The following is a 19293-nucleotide window of genomic DNA, read 5'->3' on the forward strand; positions in this document are numbered from 1 at the left end:
TGGGTGGGGATGTAATATCTTGGTTGGGGTGGGTGAGGGATGTAATATCTTGGTTGGGGTGGGTGGGGATGTAATATCTTGGTTGGGGTGGGTGGTAGGATGTAATATCTTGGTTGGGGTGGGTGGGTGATGTAATCTCTTGGTTGGGGTGGGTGGTGGGGGATGTAATATCTTGGTTGGGGTGGGTGGTGGGGGATGTAATATCTTGGTTGGGGTGGGTGGGAGGTATAATCGCTTGGTTGGGGTGGGTGGTGGGGGATGTAATCTCTTGGTTGGGGTGGGTGGTGGGATGTAATCTCTTGGCTGGGGTGGGTGGGGGATGTAATCTCTTGGTTGGGGTGGGTGGGAGGTATAATCTCTTGGTTGGGGTGGGTGGTGGGGGATGTAATCTCTTGGTTGGGGTGGGTGGTGGTGGGATGTAATCTCTTGGTTGGGGTGGGTGGGGATGTAATCTCTTGGTTGGGTGGGTGGGAGGTATAATCTCTTGGTTGGGGTGGGTGGTGGGATATAATCTCTTGGCTGGGGTGGGTGGGGGAGGTAATCTCTTGGTTGGGGTGGGTGGTGGGATGTAATCTCTTGGTTGGGGTGGGTAGTGAGGGATGTAATCTCTTGGTTGGGGTGGGTGGGGGATGTAATCTCTTAGTTGGGGTGGGTGGGGGATGTAATCTTTTGGTTGGGGTGGGTGGGGAGATGTACTCTCCTGGTTGGCTGGCTGGGTATTTCTGGAAGAGACTGTCATACATAACTTTTATCATATGCATGTTAGTGTACGATGAAAAACTCTGAAGTACCCTTTTTAAAAGTTACATCCATCCTCAAGGAAAAAACCTGCATTCACCCGTCTAACAACAGTTCACCAAGTCAAGCTACATAGTGACTGTTTTAATGCTGAGCATTAAACATGTATGTGGACTGGAGTTTTTGTATTGTCAGAATTTAGACCTACATGTAGCATCAAGCTGATCATGTTTCAGAATGCAAAACTTTCAAAGAAATGAGAAATAATTGAGCAGATAAAATATCAGAGAGCATTAGAAATAGATTTCTCCCAGTCGGTTCACACAGCCTGCAGCGATAAATGTTGAAAAAATAGATAAGCCCTGGGAACAGAGAAACTGGATGTGATCCAAGTCAAACACTGACTGACAGAAAAGACAGAGTGCTTGCATGGAAAAACAGTTCTCGCTCAGTCACGAGTAATACAAAAATAACATGTTTTATTATTAAATTATGTACATACACACGAAATGAAGAGATCTACAAAAAACATTAAAAGAGCTATTTGTTGGAAAAAGAGTTATTATCACTATAGTGAAAATATAGAAATGATAATATTCACATTTTTCTAATATTTTCACTTCTGGTTAATAACATTTTCAGTAGTTTAAGATAACAGAAACGCATTAGAAACCTGCATATCTCAGTCTTCAAATTACATAGTAAAAAAAAGTAAAGTTTGTTTTATTTAACAACGCCACTAGAACACATTGATTTTTATCTTATCATCGGCTATTGGACGTCAAACATATGGTCATTCTGACACAGTTTTTTAGAGGAAACCTGCTGTCACCACATAGGCTACTCTTTTACGACAGGCAACAAGGGATCTGTTATTTGCGCTTCCCACAGGCAGGATAGCACAAACCATGGCCTTTGTTGAACCAGTTATGGATCACTGGTTGGTGCAAGTGGTTTAAACCTACTCATTGAACCTTGCGGAGCACTCACTCAGGGTTTGGAGTCGGTATCTGGATTAAAAATCTCATGCCTCGACTGGAATCTGAACCCAGTACCTACCAGCCTATAGACCGATGGCCTAACCACGACGCCACCGAGGCCGGTTCAAATTACATGGAGGCTGGTTGATTTTCTTTTTTTTAAAATTCTATATGCAGTTCAGGACCAATTCTTGTTCTCTGACACAGAATTTGTTTTTTAAACGTTTGTTTTCATCTGGTCATGCATTTTCTTACACTGTCAGTATTATCATTTGATTTGTCTAAAAACAATGTCAGTAAACTGATGTCTACATGTATATTAACAACACCATTAGAGCACATTAATTATCGGCTATTGGATGTCTTCTCGCTTCAGCCAGTATATCACGACTGGTACATCAAAGGCCGTGGTATGTATCCTGTCTATAAAAGATCCCTTGCTGCCAATCGAAAAGAGTAGCTCATGAAGTGGCGACAGTATATTTCCTCCTTCAATATCTGTGTGGTCCTTAACCATATGTCTGATGCCATATAACCGTAAATAAAATGTGTTGAGTGCGTCGTTAAATAAAACATTTCCTATTTGATGTCAAACACTTGGTATTTCTGATTTGTAGTCATCAAAGGAAACCCGCTACATTTTACTTAATGCAGAAAGGGATCTTTTATATGCACCATACCACAGACAGGAAAGCACATATAGAGGGGATGATTTTCCGCGATCGCGGAATTTGGTAACTGAAACGGAATTCGCGATTTGTTTTTAAATAACCTTCAAAAGGTGTATTTCTAGTTCAAGCACCATAATAAATATTTTTGGTAGTTGTAAGATTCAATATTGATAATATATGCATAGTATTTTTGTATGCGAACTTTCATGGAGTGCACAGTATGCCTAAACACTTTCAGAACTGTTCATTCTCGGAAGTTGCCGTAAGCTTGCCACAAAGCATGTGACTGTTTACCCGTGTCACTTTACACAGTGAAATTTAACTTGAAATATAAAAATAAACATGTACTGATACAATTTTAGAATGTTGATTATATAATAAGATTTCTAGTACGTTCAATTTTGATATTTTTCAATAATACTTATTACGATTCGTAAGCATAACCAATTTACACGATGCTTTCGTTGGAAAACGTAATTTCGTAAAACTTCAGGCATATTCGTTATCTGTACGGAAGCATTTCACATTTATAGTCCGTCCCACAGGGAACGCCTTTTTTCATGCTACGGAATTTACTACAAGTTATTTATTTCTGTTTTCTAAATTGCACACAAAAATAGCATTTTACTTTTCTTCTCACCGGTTTATTATAGTAGCACATGTAGCACGTGCTACGCTTCAGGGGGTCCCGCGGTGAGGCATTGTGTACACTTTCCCCAGGTCATTTTCCCCCTCTACTTGAGGGGGCTGCAAAATATATATCTTGAGAATTGGGCCCTGCTGTTATTTGTGCTACAGGCCCTGCGGATCCTTAAACCTGCTCTGAATATACAATTCTAGGCAATTTTTTTTTTAACAGTTATAAAATAATGTGGAAACTTTAAACGATCGACAGGACAGTGCTTAGTTTTGGTTCACTATCACTGCCCTACATCCAGCTTGACCCGACCTCATTTGAATATGTAATTTGTGCACACGGCACGCTAGTTAGGTTACAGAGAAACATACATGTGTAATCGAGCGAGTAGGCTACTAGTAATTCTTAATCAGACTGGAACAAATAAAATGTTATCATGTATTTAGTTATTTATATATATTTTTTGGCAACTAATGTAAGATAACAAACAATGCATTACCAAAATTCTTGTTCATATTTTCGTGAAAATAGCGGGGTTTGTCAACGGTGTGTTTTGTTTATAAATGAAACTTACCCATAATCCATTAGATTAAATGAAACTGAAAGACCCACAATCAACAATTATTTATTGTTTGAATTTAAGGGAGAATGGATCTCTTTATTATTATTAAATACAAACAATAATTAACTGCAATTAAGTTTGTTGCTTTGTTTTAACTGCGGCTTATTTAAAGGTGCAGTTTATACACCAGTGTGTGTAATAGTAGCAAGTAAACATTACCTAACTTCTTCTTTTTTTAAAGTTTGTTTCAACAAAAATGTTTACAGGTATTTAAAAAAATAGCAATAGAAAACCAGCTCAGAGCTGGAACAATAAAACAAATGTATACAGTTTATAACAATAAAACATAACACTAATTGAACACAATAAACGGAAAAAAACGGTATTTGCAAAAATGTGAAATGGAATATGGTAAAATCTGAAACGGAAAATCATCCCCTCTACACATACCACGGCCTTTGACCAATTGTGGTGCACTGGTTGAAATGAGAAAAAACCCAATCAGTTGAATATAGACTTACATACATAACTGTACATTTTACTGCCTGGTTTAGCATGTATGGTAAATAAAACACAGGCATTAAATTTTTGTGGATTGAGTGGTCAACAATTAAAATCATAGGACGTTCATATCATATGAAAGGGTTCTGCACATTTGAATCCTAAACATTAAAGTACATTTTATTTCACTGCATCTTATGTAAATGAAAGTAAATGTATGCACATTAAATAAATAAAAAAATTGGCAGTTTTTCAACTTTTCACTACCTATAGTGTGAAACACATTATACAAATGATTAAAACAAAAATAATACTATGCAACAGATAAATTAACCTCCACATAAGAATCTAACACTTTACCAATTAAGCAAATAGGGAATTCTCACTAGCTACTGCCATTAGGAGCAATTATACTGCACTGATGATTCTTGAACAAATTTCTATGTACCAAAACCATTAATCATGCCGACATGTAAATTAACAAATATTTTTTCAAACAAAACTTACTTACATTAACTACAAGTAAGTTACAAATTGCTGAACACAGTGTTTATCCGCTGAAACAATTTATCTAAAATGAAAATCTTCCAGCAATTGACATGTCAATCAGAGACAGAAACTCAGCGATTCAGCGAATATAAAGCAACACACAGCAACACCGAGCACTAATTGAGTATTCCCTACACTGCACAGCTGTCAGATCGTGGTTACAATATTTACAATAGTCACATGGATAAAAATAAAAACTTATATACAAAATAATAACTGTACCACATACTTAAGATATTTTCCTGTATCATTACGTGTATAGTATTACTGCACTTTCTCTCACGCACAGATAAATCAATAATCTGCTTGCTTGTTAAACATAAAATTTGAGGTTTCACATCAGCCGTACTTTTTATTGCTGTTGTTAATCACAATAAAATTAAATGTAAAATGCCGGACACCAATCTGTCTACTACTGCTGTGGGTTAATTATGCATGAAGATGAAGATGCCGTTTTGACAAAAATAAATTTTGTTCTGTTTTGTAAACCATTGATCCTGACTGGCATATCAAAGACCCACTCTTGTTATCCTGTCTGTAAGAAAGTACATGTAAAATAGGCGCATGTGCAGGAATTTTAGCATGGAAAGAGTCTAGACAGTGGCCAGAGAAATTTATAGACAGGTCGAGTTATTTTCCCCTGGAAAATATATTTGAAAAAACAAAATGTGCTTGATCAGTGGGGGTTTCGATCTCCGAACCTCCCTCCCCCCCATCCACCACACACATGCACCTGGTAAAAGATCCCTTTTGAATAATCACAAGTCGACTATATGTTTCTTTCTCCTGAAGGGGTGTGGTTTAGCTCAGTTGGTAGAGCATTCACCTAACGAGCTTTCATTGAAGGATGGAATCCCCCCGCGTTTTCCTGTTCCAAGTAGTGCCCTGTGACTGGTATATCAAAAGCTGTGGTACATGGCTGTGCTGTCCTGTGTGTGAGAATGTGCATATAAAATATCCCATGCTGTTAATGGGAAAATTATGGCAGGTTTCCTCTGACTACATGTCACAATAACAAAATGTCTGACATAAATAGCTATGATTAATAAATCAATGTGCTCGTGTGTACAGAGCTTCACATACATTGTTTTCGCTTCCTATTTATTGCAAAAGTTTATTTTGTGCAAAAATATATACCACGAGACCGCGTGGTATGTTCTTTCGCAAAATAAACAGACTGCAATAAATAGGAAGCGAAATCAATGTATGTGAAGTTCTGTATTTATTACATACCTTCTTTGATTTTACAAAACTATGATGAAAACTCCTTTCATGGATTTACTTAACGTTAAGAATCATACTCTGCAGCAGCCTTGTGTAATGTTTCAAATACGATGTGACATCATTTGTAAATCATATATGACATCAGTAAATAAAAGTCGCTAACTGCAGTAAAAAGAAAAAGGGAATTCCCCATTTAAAAGTGCACACGGTTTCAAAATGTCTTTATCACTATAGTAAGACTGAACAGGTATGTAATAAAACAATTTATCATGAGCCAGATAGTATTGGAAGTACTTGTCAGAAACTTGTCATAAATCAAACATTCCTCTATTAGTACCGGTATACCTTTTTTTGCTTTTTTTTAAAGGGGGTAATAAAAGAGATCACATACCTTGCAAAGTTATGACTGTTGCCAGTTTTTCAAGTTGATTCTAAAATGCCGAACTTCATGTTACATAACAGTACTTCCATATCCTGAAAAAGAAAATGCACGAATGTATGGACACATTTTGTTGTGTGTTGTGTCTGTGTGTATGTATGTGCATGTGAGCATGCATTAATGCGTGTATATGTGTGCATGTGTGTGTGCATGTGTGTGTGCATGTGTGTATGTCTGTATGTGTAAATAATATACCAAAACTGGCTACATGTCAAATCCTACAATCTCTATCGTATGTACATGTTGTTGCAATTAAAGGAATTGAAACTTCCTTGCCAGCACTTTAAGTAGGTCTCCTATCCACTAGACCATCTTAAGGCATTAATAAAATGAAGATGCACATAAACATGATGAAGTCTGTGTTGTAATGTTGGCAGTAACCATCAAAAGTAGACTTTGTTAATCACAGACTGACAGTCAGTGGTGGAACTAAAACTTAGCTGCAGACATTACGAAACAAGGCACAGACATTAGTAGATTTGTGAACTACCTACACATTCATATGAAAAATATGAATGACACTGAATGGTAAAAATTAAAAAACCCAGTCGTTATGTTGCGAATTCCTGGAATGCAGTCATTAAAACCAAGGCACCTACACACTCAATGTCTGCATTGCAGACACCAATAGACCTGCAAATTGCCTACGCACATATTCAAATGTAATTTCATTCATGATAATGGACTTCGGCGCTCCAAGTGAAAAATAGATCCAATAACTACAAATGGCCAAACCAGCCATAGCACAATTGAGAGAAATTAGCCTCAATAGGACAGATTCGGATATAACCCTGTAATAAATGAAGAACAAATATACTGAGTTGGCCATTACTTTGCCAAACAAAATTGATCGCCGGCAACTTAGAGGTTGCATTATGAGACTGACTGGAAACAATATTAACACAATTTACATCAGTTGTATGTACATGGAGAATAACTAGACAACTATTGTAGCATTCAAAATTGTCTCAGGAATATTTTAAAGTCATAAGCTCACCTCATCTTATTATAACATTTACTATACAAAATCCTAGTACAGGTTTAATAAACTTGTGCATACTCGCTATCAATGGTTATTGTCAGCAATCTTCATACAATAATATATACATGTCTATCGCCATGGTTTTAAAATTAAGAGTAATACTTTTTGTCATATGATGTATAGTAAACAACAAGTATAGCAACAATATTGAAGAATGGTGTGCAATTGTATTAAAATTAGGTTGATCATCTACGCTGAATAACTAAATAATAAAAATATACCCGAGATCGTGGCTTTAACAAAGCCGTCACATTCTTATTTTTACAGCAGTTGGTATTGAAATAAGTCGACAATGGTTTTTCAGGTTACCGGGACATTCCAACATGTCAACAAAGTTCTCCAGAAAATCTTATCTGAACAAAAACTAAACCCCTAAATTTTCATCAGTTGTAGTTTTTATCGAATATACATGCAAGTATAGTAAAATGAGAACAGCGATATGAATGAATAAGTATCAGTTTATCTGCTATTGGTGATTTCATAGCAATAATGGGAATTGTAAACTTGATAAAAGTGTCATAACCTACAGGTTACCAGGCCTGTTGTAGTTTGTGATAACTTGTATATATGGGTTACCAGACACTCTGCTTATTTTGTTGCCTCTTGGCTGAAATATTGTTTTAACCTCCTCCCCACCCCCCAAAAAAACATTTAAACAAATATGTTGTATTTGATTGGGGTGGGCTACGTAGAGAATAAGTTGTAAGATAAATGGTATCCAACGGACATTAATGTAGTATTATTTCGTACATATCCTTAAAAACCAGGTTTTAAGCAAATTTTAACATCTTTTCTGACTAAAAGTTATTTACAGCTCTTGAGCTTGTAGCGAACGTATGCGTCACAGACAAATGACTGTCAGGTTAACTATATATTACAGTGCAATCAATTTCGAAAGTGCTGATTTTTCATTGGATGTATGGCTTTGGGGTCCTTGGAGCAGCCAGTCATATGTCTTGAAATTGTTAACAAACGTACGTGTTAACAAGTATGTTATCAAAAAATAACAAATGATGTTTTTACCAACAGGTGTGTAAGAAATTGTAATTTCACGCAAGCAATATATTTAGGAAGAATGTGAATTATGAATATCCTAAATACATGATGTGAGTTTTGGGGGGTTTTCAAACCTGGTTTTCAAGGATATATATGTTTGTTTTTTTAGTTCAATCTATTAAATATCATTTTTTGCTCATTATATATTTGAAAATAAATCCTGAGCCAAATGGAATCTAACAGCCACTCATGCAGTATTCTCTATGCATGTATAATAGCTAAGTTATGTAACAGTACACACACATTTTACATAACACATACATGCATAGAATAATAAACTACATGATTGTTTACTTCTGTCTGGCTCCATCAACCTCATTAATACTTGTTCTGGGATGATGTTTCACCTTTATTTATGCATTTATTGTTATCTGATTTACAGACATGTCTCCATCCAAGACTAGTTATAGACTGGAATGTTGTTGGCTTTATTTCCAAAAACTGAGTGCAAACCAACTTCATCGCTATTAACTTTCCCACAAAAAATCTTAATGTGACTCAAGTGTTCATACACATACACAAGCATGAAGCAAATGAGCAATATAACAATCTAACAACAGTATTTAACTTAGGCTGAGAACCCTGTGAGTGGTAAATTGATCAAACACACTAACTAGTGAAATGAGTTATTATTAAACTATTCATTTGTAGAAAAACCTTTGTTCAACAACACATTTGGTAATTCCACTGGTCGAATTTGTTACCTATGGCAATTTTAAAATGTTATTGTTAATTTTGAGCCCGTCTATGTCAATTTTACACCAGTATCTTTTGCAACAAATAATCATAACAAGAATTATCCCCTCAAGCACAGGCAATAATTGTTTTTCAGCAGCAAAAAACTGCCATGGGTAAAGTCCCTAACCTATGACAATTAATATTGAAGCTATAGCAATTGCCATCGGTGCCATCGTTAAGCTAAAGCCGTATAATTCTGACATGTATTATTCAGAGGAAACCTGCTACATTTTCTCATTTGCAGCAAGGATCTTTTATATATACTACTCAAAAGAATTTAAGGGTCAAAAATTTATAACCAAATAAGTTTCAGAGTGTATTAGATTGATGATATAAACTACACCAAATTTTTTATTTATTGTTCCATAATTACAAAAAAACCACAAATAAACGTCACTGTATACAAGAAAGTCACATGACATGCTGTCAAAGTTGAAGGTTGTCAAACATGGATTTTACACATTAGAACATTCGTTTAATAGTGTGTGAATCCACCCCTGGCGCGAATACACTCGACACATCGTTGCCTCATGCTGTTGATCAGACGTCTGAAGAACTCTTGGGGAATGGCCTGCCACTCTGCCATAAGAAGTTGACCCAGATCATGAAGGTTGGCCGGAGGGGCATGGTTATCCCGAACTATCCTGCCTAATTCGTCCCAGGCATTCTCTATTGGGGCCAAGTCAGGCGAATATGCTGGCCAATCCATCCTGGCGATACCTTGTTGTCTGAGAAAGTTTGTTACCACCCTGGCGTGGTGGGGTCTGGCATTGTCATCCTGCAGAACTGCCCCGCCGCCAATCTGCTGAAGGCCTGGGAGAACCAACGGCCGGATAATCTCATTCAGATAGCGGATTCCATTCAGATTGCCACCCACCACATAGAGGGGGGTCCTGTGGTGGATAGAGATGCCGCCCCACACCATGACGCTGCCACCACCGAACCGGTGATGTTGTCTAACGTTAACGTCAGCGGAGCGCTCCCCAGGACGTCTGTAGACACGAACCTGACCGTCGTTGAACTGGAGACTAAACCTGGACTCATCAGTGAACATCACTCGACCCCACTGAACACGTTGCCACCGCAGATGAAGCGTGCACCAGTGACGTCTGGCCGTTCTGTGACGTGGTAGAAGTGGCGGTCGAACAGCCTGGAGACGGCAGCGTAGATTACTGGCTCTCAGACGATTGCGTATGGTTTGATCAGACACTCGCGTTCCAGTCGCAGTCCGCAGATTATCACGTAATCGGCGTGCAGTGGTTGTGCGTTGACGTAGAGCCATATTGGTGATGTAGCGGTCCTCTCTATTTGTAGTGCTTCGGGGTCTTCCCGAACGTGGACGATTTCGAACAGAATTCGTTGCTTGGTACCGTTGCCAGTCGGCCAACGACACTCTGACTGACACCAAGTCTCAGAGCAACATTTCTTTGCGTATTGCCATCCTGAAGCCAAGCAATAGCCCTTCCTCGATCTTCGATAGTCAGTTGAAGTCGTACCATTGTCGAATTTGGAGTGTGCACCGTACACGAACGCAAGCTCCAATTATACGGAAATTCAGCATTGGGAACATGGAATACACGTGCAAAGCGTGCAAATGAAGCGCTTTGTAAAAAAGCAAGTTATGGGCACTTAGCAGACCTTTCGCTTTCGCCCTAATTTACGTGCAAATGTAAGCATGTTTTCGCCATTAGAACTAGTCGACAGTGTCAATGACAGTGGATTTTAATTCATTTATGGGTTGCTTAGACCCACTTTCGTCAAAATGGAACAATACCATGCGTGACATTATGGTCTAGCTAATATAATTGACATTCAGAAAATAATGTCGAAAATATCGTCTGACCCTTAAATTCTTTTGAGTAGTATATGTACTTTCCCACAGCCAGGAGGTCTACCGACTAAGCTAAATTGTGTCCTCTAAGGCAATCAAAGGCATCTGGGACTGTTAACAATTGTCAGTGTTACACTTTTCACTGTGAGAATGTGTGTAATTGGGTACAACTTGGATGAGTCAAACATCCCAATACAAATCACCATTTCAGTGTAACTGGTTTAACACAACCTCACTATCAATAATGATTAACAACAAAACTATATGAACAAATACCAAACACCAGAGTCCGAAACTACCGAGACACCCCGAGATGGGGTGGGGGAAAGGAGGCAGTCCCACCCCAAGAAAATCACAAAAACATTTTAAAATGCATTCTTTACCTTGCTGGAGAAGACCAAATATTACTGGACCAATATTCTTTTTCTTATTTATATGTTTAAGTTTCATAGTTTTCCTTGATTATTTTAGTCAAGGTATGGTCCTAATTACTACCCGACTAAAAATAATAATTAACAAACCGATTTATTGAAAAACAATGCCATTCCAGCAAACATTATTTTACAATTTTTTATTTAAAAAAAATAAAATCACCCACATGATTATTGACTAAACCAGACACACGTAACATCTAGGCGAGGCTATAGTAATCATTCTCCTGGTTCTAATGGATCGTTGTCGACAGTGCTCTATGTAATAACATTTGTCTACACTAGCTTTCATTTCATCCCAAGAGAACATTTCCTATTTAAATAATTTGTACTCCAAGTGGTGAAACTAACAGGACGTCTAACATGATAAAATGCCATTTACAGAAACAATTTCGGTAAAAACACTGTTATTCGAGTAGAACCTGTCCAAATGCAGCATAATATTATTTTATTACCTTTTCTATTTAACCAAAAACAAAGCACAGTGGAATCAAGGGATGAGTGATGAAATGCCCCGGTATATATATTGCCGAATTAAAGGGATTTTATGGTCTATTTTCAATGAATGGTTTAAACAGAAATCTGAATTACACAGCCATCAATTTGGACAGAGGACACTGCTAATGTTAAAATCCGAGTATAACATGTAAAAATGTTTGTTAATACTTACTTGTGACAGTGGACAATGAAAAGTGAAGTTAATGAAGAGAAGACGAGAAAAGCAACCATTATAGAGAGTGACCGTGAACTACTGGAACCAGAGACTGGTGGGTCCACACACTGTTTGATGCATCTCATTGCAGTACTTACATTAATCCCCGAGTCGGTCCCGTGGAAAATCAATGTTTGGGCTGATCAGAGCTTGTCAAAATAATCGAGATGTGCTACAAGCCTTTCGACTGTGCCCATCAGCAGATATCAATAAGTGAAGTGGCGACTCAGGATGTTAATACTTCACGAGATGATGAACAAATATGAGACACTTTTATTAGGAGACAGTAAGATCACTGACACATTGAAACCTGAATGTATGTTTCTTTAAAGTGAAATGCCTATCCTCAAAATAAAAACTGCCACAAAATAATGTTAATGAAATGTTATTAAACTTTGTTTTAAATTGTGTACAAAGTGTTTAAGACAATTAAAAAATATATATATATATATATATATATATATATATTTTTACATATTCCTAAATCCATGAAATGCCACCACTTATCAAAGTAGGAAACTCTAAGAAAAGTGGGTGGCTCTGTCTAATGAATGATAAATTTGTAAGCAAGAAAAATAGGCAATGGTGGCAGATGCAGTAGATGTTGAAAACTGCAGCTTGCCACTCACCATCCATACGGTTCTGACACATATATTTTAGAAGAGTCACCGTCACTTTTTCAATTGCAGCAACTGCAGTGTTTCTGCCAGAAAGAAATTGCTGGTATGGCACTATAGAATTGAATGCAACCAGTATGGGGTGCCTCTCCCAGAAAGAAAAATGGGTTAAATTTAGGGTTTTGGTTAAGAAAATCATACATTAATGATTTTGTCAAAAGGTTGACTTAAAAAAAGAAATCAGCAAAAATATTTGGGTATGGTGCCATACCCATTTTACTCTCTGGCCCAAAACCCTGGAAAATAATCTTTTTTTCATTGACAGGACAGCATCTACCACATCTTTTGATGTACCAGTTGTGGGGCACTAGCTGGGATAAGGAAAAACAAAACTATGCATTCGAGGTTAGCACTCTACCTACTGTGGAATACCCCATGCTCAGCTTGATTATCAAATGCAGTGCTTCAAGACAATTATTTACTACGAATAAGACTGAAGCACAGTTCCCCCGAGTACACGCTTTCACCTCACCAAAGCCTTTTGTCCAGGGTCTTTATTGACAATAAGCACGCAAGCTTTTCACTCTTTCCCAATCTACACCATCCTATTTCAGCTGGAATACAGTCACACAATTTGATGGTTTCCGGTCACTCAATTAGAGGATTTATTCCGCTTGAATTGTCAAAATGATGCAATATAGATATGAATTCCATCTTATAATCTTACATTTCTGACCCAAAATCTGGGATTCATGGAAGCATGGAAGCATGCTAAATTCATACCATGGTCTTACAAAAACTGGAAGACTCTTCAAGAGCTCTCACAAACATTAAACACAATCGTAAAATGGTGTTATTACTTTCATTAGATTATTTTCAAGAGGAAACATATAAATAAACAAACGTGATATTCTATGACAGGTTATTATTTAAAACATGTTACGGTAAGATAGGTTTGTTTGGGGGGGGGGGGGGGGGGGGGGGGGGGTTAAACAGAAAAAAGCAGGGTTTCTTGTTGGGTTTTTAAATTTATATATATATTTTGGAGGGGAGTGTTGACACTGTTGTGAGGAGTTAAAACAAAAAGAAAAAACCTACAGAAAATTAATGCTTACTGAAAACTTTAATTAGTGGAGTTAGGTAGCAAGCACATAATACACTACATTACCCGAGTGCAAAAACAACATGCAAAATTAAGCTGTGCTTCCAGACTTTTACTACATGTATGTAATTTTTATGGATGAGACTTTCTTAAAAGCTTAAATCTAGACTGTGATAAGCAGGCTGCAAATTAAGCATGATTCCATGATTCTGTGAACCTCAGATTTTGGGTAAGAAGCATAAGACTTTGTATGAGACAGAATTCCAAAATATTTATATTACAAAAAAATTATAATTCTGGTGGGAGGCTTTAAAAAAAACAAATTCAATGCATAAAATAAACAATGTAACTGTTTACAAATGAAGAAATGATGACAGTCATTTCTTAAGGTCAAATTAGTCATAATTATGTGAAATTGATGTGGAAAAAAATAAAATAATAATAATATAGAAATAGCAGACTACCCATATGAAATACAACCAATACCTATAATGGACAAAAGTTCAGAAGTATGCCCACACCTAGTAGGCTACCTACATACAACTTGTATGCTTTATCACTAATACACAAACTATGTGTTTATTATGATAATGTAATGAAGAGAAGAAATAACAATAATCCTTATTATACATTTTATCTTAGGATATAAAGCTAAAGTTTGTTTTCTTTAACAATACTAGTCCATATTTGTGTCATCTGAAATGTGATGACAATTGAGATGGGGTATGTATTATACTAAAAAAAGGTTACTTGGAAAGGGCTGGTGTAATATAAAAAGATGCAGTAAGATGGAAGATGCAGACATATTTATGATGTGGTTTAGACTGAAGAGTGTTCAGTATAACCTGTGAAGTGTTGGGGTGATGATAATAATATGTTTATGAAGTTCTAAGAAGAAGTAGAGTGATAAGGAGAAGCATTTTAACTAAAGCCCAGTCCTCACTTGAACGATTTTTTGTACAACTGTGGTGCGACTAAAAGATTGTACAGCTGTGCGATTCCCGTACGAATTACCTAGGCCCCCCCCCCCCCGCCCCCCTCATTTGTCTCATTTGTGCAACTGCCATGCGACTGCCTTTCTGCACCGGGCTCGCATACGCTAGCATGAGATTTGCACAGGTTGCACGACAGTTGCACGGAAGTCTGATGGATGTCGCACGGGAGTCCGCTGGGAGTCGCACATCTCGGCTCCCTTAAGACTTACGTACGACTTCCGTGCGACCTATCATACTGCCGTTCAACTGCTGTGCAACCTCTATGCGACCAATGCGAACTGTGCGAACCTAGAGACAGCCGTACGATAATTTTAAACATTTGAAAAATGTCGCACCGGCATGCGACATGTCCGAAATACACACGACACCCCTACAACGTGTGCGAATCATCAACATACTGCTGTGCGTAGAAAATCGTTCAAGTGAGAACGGGGTTTATGAAGTGTCATGTGAAGTAAGTTTCTGAGATTCCTAACTGAAAATAACCCAATATTCCCAATGAGATGTTCTGATTCTATTACTCTCTGCACCCCCCCCCCCAACCCCCAAACCCCACTCCTACCACACTACTAGAAAGGTACTTCAAGTGCTAAGTTTAAAATATATCTGACTTTTTGTATGATGTGAAAATCAATTTTTAGTAGTCGATCTAGTATAGTTTTAATAATTTGTTACTCAGTTTTAGAGATAACAATACTAGTACTACACCTCAACAATCTTCACCAGGAAAGGCAAGTGATCATTCCTTCTGCCGTCCACACTCGTCTGGAAAGTTTTGTCAGTATGGCAAATAATAAATTTAATATATTAATATATTTGAAATTTCATGTGATTGCTCGCCTAGCTCTACTTCAGGAGAGTGATCTTCAGCTCACCTTGATTTTGCTCCTCACCTTGATTTTGCTCACTGAAAAGGCTGCTTTAATACTACCATGGTTTGCTTTAAACATAACAAATAACTCTGGCCTTTCCCAGAATAGACCACGTGTGGATTGGGAGACAATATTTTTATATATCCGCTATCCACAAAAAAAAAACTTTAATTAAATCAAGTATTCATAAAGAAAATGTGTAGCAGACCCACCAAGCATAAAATAATAAATGCGTCTCTCACATCTCCATGTAGGTGTTTATTTAATTTTTAACTTATTTCCATGCTTATAGTATACAATTATGGTTCAAGCATGCTGTATTGGGCACACACACACACACACACACAGATAGCTGAGGTGTGTGCCCAGGAAAGTGGGTTAGTGGTGAACTGTTACTGGCTAGTCAGGTCATAGAATTTCAAACTTCATGATAAACACTTTTTCGGTTCCGTGCCTTGTGATCATGGGAACTCATTGGAAACAGGTTTTTTAAATAACTATGTATATATTATTTTTGCTGAATAGTTGTATTCAATATAACAATCATGGGGAAACAAAATTTTGGTTCCGAGATTTTACCAACAAGGTACCGGAAACATTTTTTCCCCGTGAAATCTGAAACCTGCTAGTGAGAGAGAAGTTGGACCACTGAGTCATTAAAAGTCGCTCTGGGTGGAGCCGGTACCAGAGTGTGATCCAGTACCTACTAGCCTTAAGTCTTCAAACGTTTATCCACTACACCACCAATGACAGTCCCAATGTTATCAATTCTGGAACCTAATATACCAAAGTGAAAATACTTCTGACAGCTTAGCCTGAACAGACTTTTTGTTTCAAATGTTCAAATAGAATGAACAGAACAAGACACTGTTAACTTCAGATAAGAACATAGGTGTATGGGCTCCCATTTTTGTAGGGGGGCAGGCTAATTTTTGCCCAAATTAAATAAAAGTGCTCGAATCTGGATCACAATGTTTAATCATAACACATTTTTACAAGGATTACAACTAATATTGTGGGTAGAATAATGAAAATACATGATGAAAAGTGTTCAGGCCGCTCATTTTGCCCAAATTTCTCTATTGTTTTTGCCCAAATTTGAGGATTTTCTCCAGGACTGGGGAGACAGTTGCCCCCATCCCCCTGCTCATATGCTTATGGATAAGAATATTATATGACACATTATATATTCAAAAGCATTCTAATTTAGTCCTAATTGTACAATTAATTTATGGCTGAGAAAATTTTTATGTTATTTTTTTCAATGTTGTTTTTGGTCAAATTCTTGGTTTTTAGAAGCAATAATATACTCTGTCAAAAAAGAAACGCATAAGTCAAATATGCATGGAATTATCTCTTTAATACAAAGTGGCATAATGTCGTTATTTATGATCATATCACAGTAAAATTTGACACGAGTATGTGACAATGTTCTTGCTATGGGCTGACGGCAGTGGAGGCGTTTTCGTCAACAAACAGCGTCGCTCGAGGGCAATGAAATCAGTACCTTGTGTGGCCACCAGCAGCAGCAGCAATCACTGCGCGACATCTCCTTGACATAGACTGAATGAGTCTCTGAATCCAGGCACGTGGAATCCTAGCCCATTCTTCCTGCAGTGCATGTGACAGTTGCGAAAGCGTCTGAGGCTCCGGGTCACTTAACTACTTAACTTGTGCAGGTGTGTATTTGCATATTTTGTTCTTGTTGAAAATGCCAATTAAATGTCTTTTTTATATTGTCTTTTATGACATAATTAAAATAATTTCCAGGTCTGTTACTATTACTGCTAATATCCTGTTAAAAGTGGCCTATGTTTATTGCAAAAATATTTTAATATGCTGCATTTATTGTTTTTGCATTACACTGTGTAATCAAAATTACTATTACACACATGTATTTCCTTAAACAGGGTTCATAGCCTTAAAGACCAAACAAATTTAAAGACTTTTACCTGTCATTTTCAAAGACTTTCAAAGACTTTTACACCGCAGTTAAAGACATTAGAATACGATAAAAATTCCCAAATCAGTTTGTTTACGTTGATGTCCATGACAAAATGTTTAGCAATTTTACATGCATCATGACAGATTAAACCTTGTAACTGGAAAATATCAAATGCATGCAGCTTAAAGATGTTTAAAGACTTTTATTACAATTCAAAGACTTTCAAAGATAAAAAAATAATAATTTCAATTTCAAAGACATTCAATGAATTTAAAGACCATTAAAATTTACAGGTGGTGTTTGCATCTTATTGAGGTTTGTAATGCAATGTTATTTTGTAAAAAGACACTACAGGTATTATGGTACAAAATGACTTTCAGTTATGGTACAAAATGACTAGAGTATGAAATGACTTTTCACAATGGAATGAAATGACTATGGTACAAAAAACCCAGGGTACAAAACCACCAACTAAAGAACGAACTTACTTTGGTACAAAATGACCAAGGTATGAATGGACTAGCAACACAGTTAACACATGCAACATAGATTAATAGCCAACAATTTGTCTAAAGTATGGCCATGTATATTAATAATTATTAATATTCAAATTGTTGTGCATATAAGAACAGTGCTGCCACTGCATTTTCAAAAAAAATGTATGGAATTTTGCAACAACAAAAAGTATTCATATGGTCTAAAAAGAAGTATATAAAAAAGTTTAATTTTTCATGAACTTATCCCGATAGGTAACCATATGACATTCGCTACCTTTGTCCTACAAATGTTTGCTACTTATGACCAACATCAAGGTTTGAACACTGTGTTCTGCATATTTCAGTACCGTCACTTGGACACTGAGAGCAGCAGGATCAGAGAGCTCTACAAACACTCCACTCAAAAAAAGAACAAACCACTACTCAAAAAATACTAGCAAAGCACAAATCTTACGATAATAAAATTTGAAATTGAATTTTGTAAGTTATTTTTTGTAGAAAAAAGTATTTTCATATGAAAAAAGTATTAAAAAGTATTTTCATATGAAAAAAGTATTAAAAAAGTAATATTTCCAAAAAAAATTTATATTACTTTGTAAAAAGTATACAATTGCAGCACTGTAAGAAAATAATAATCTTTGATTCTGCAACTGCAACAGCTGATAGTAAATACCTGTCTACAGTGGTCCATTTATCATTTGTAAGGAGAATAATTTCCAGTTCCAGCAAATTTGTTTCAGTCATTCTTATTTTATTATTTATTTAGACCTATTTATTTAAATATTTATTTATTTTATTAATATTGAGCTGAAACTTTTAAAATGAAAGCATATGCTTGTGTGGCTTTTTTTTTTTTTTTTTTTTTTTTTTTTTTGTATACACATTAATGTTTGCCATTCGCCCATTGTAACCAAAATCTGTTATAAAGTTTGTATCTGATTAGATAAATTAGTCAGTGCCCCCCTCCCCCTCCGCTCTCAAAGTCGTTCCTACGGGTACCAGACATTTCGCGCCCCCCCAGCCAGTTCGCCCCCAGTCAATTCGCCCCCAGGTCAGTTTGCCCCCAAATAGGATGTCAGTTCGCCCCCACGTGCACAACCAGTTCGCCTCTACAAAGGTACCAGTTCGCCCCCAGTCAGTTCGGGTCATGTTCC

The 19293-nt window shown here is 36.9% G+C and overlaps 1 protein-coding gene across 1 annotated transcript in view; it reads right to left on the reverse strand.

Annotated features, from left to right (window-relative positions):
- The window catches only part of LOC121375276 (kelch-like protein 5), a 100747-nt gene that overhangs the window by 79440 nt on the left and 2014 nt on the right, over positions 1–19293 (reverse strand). Inside the window, exon 2 of the mRNA XM_041502651.1 lies at positions 6254–6336. The gene's annotated coding sequence lies outside the window, so the exon portion shown is untranslated. The remainder of the gene's footprint in view (positions 1–6253; positions 6337–19293) is intronic.

This window comes from Gigantopelta aegis, chromosome 6, assembly GCF_016097555.1.
Source record: "Gigantopelta aegis isolate Gae_Host chromosome 6, Gae_host_genome, whole genome shotgun sequence".
Taxonomy (NCBI): Eukaryota; Metazoa; Mollusca; class Gastropoda; order Neomphalida; family Peltospiridae; genus Gigantopelta; species Gigantopelta aegis.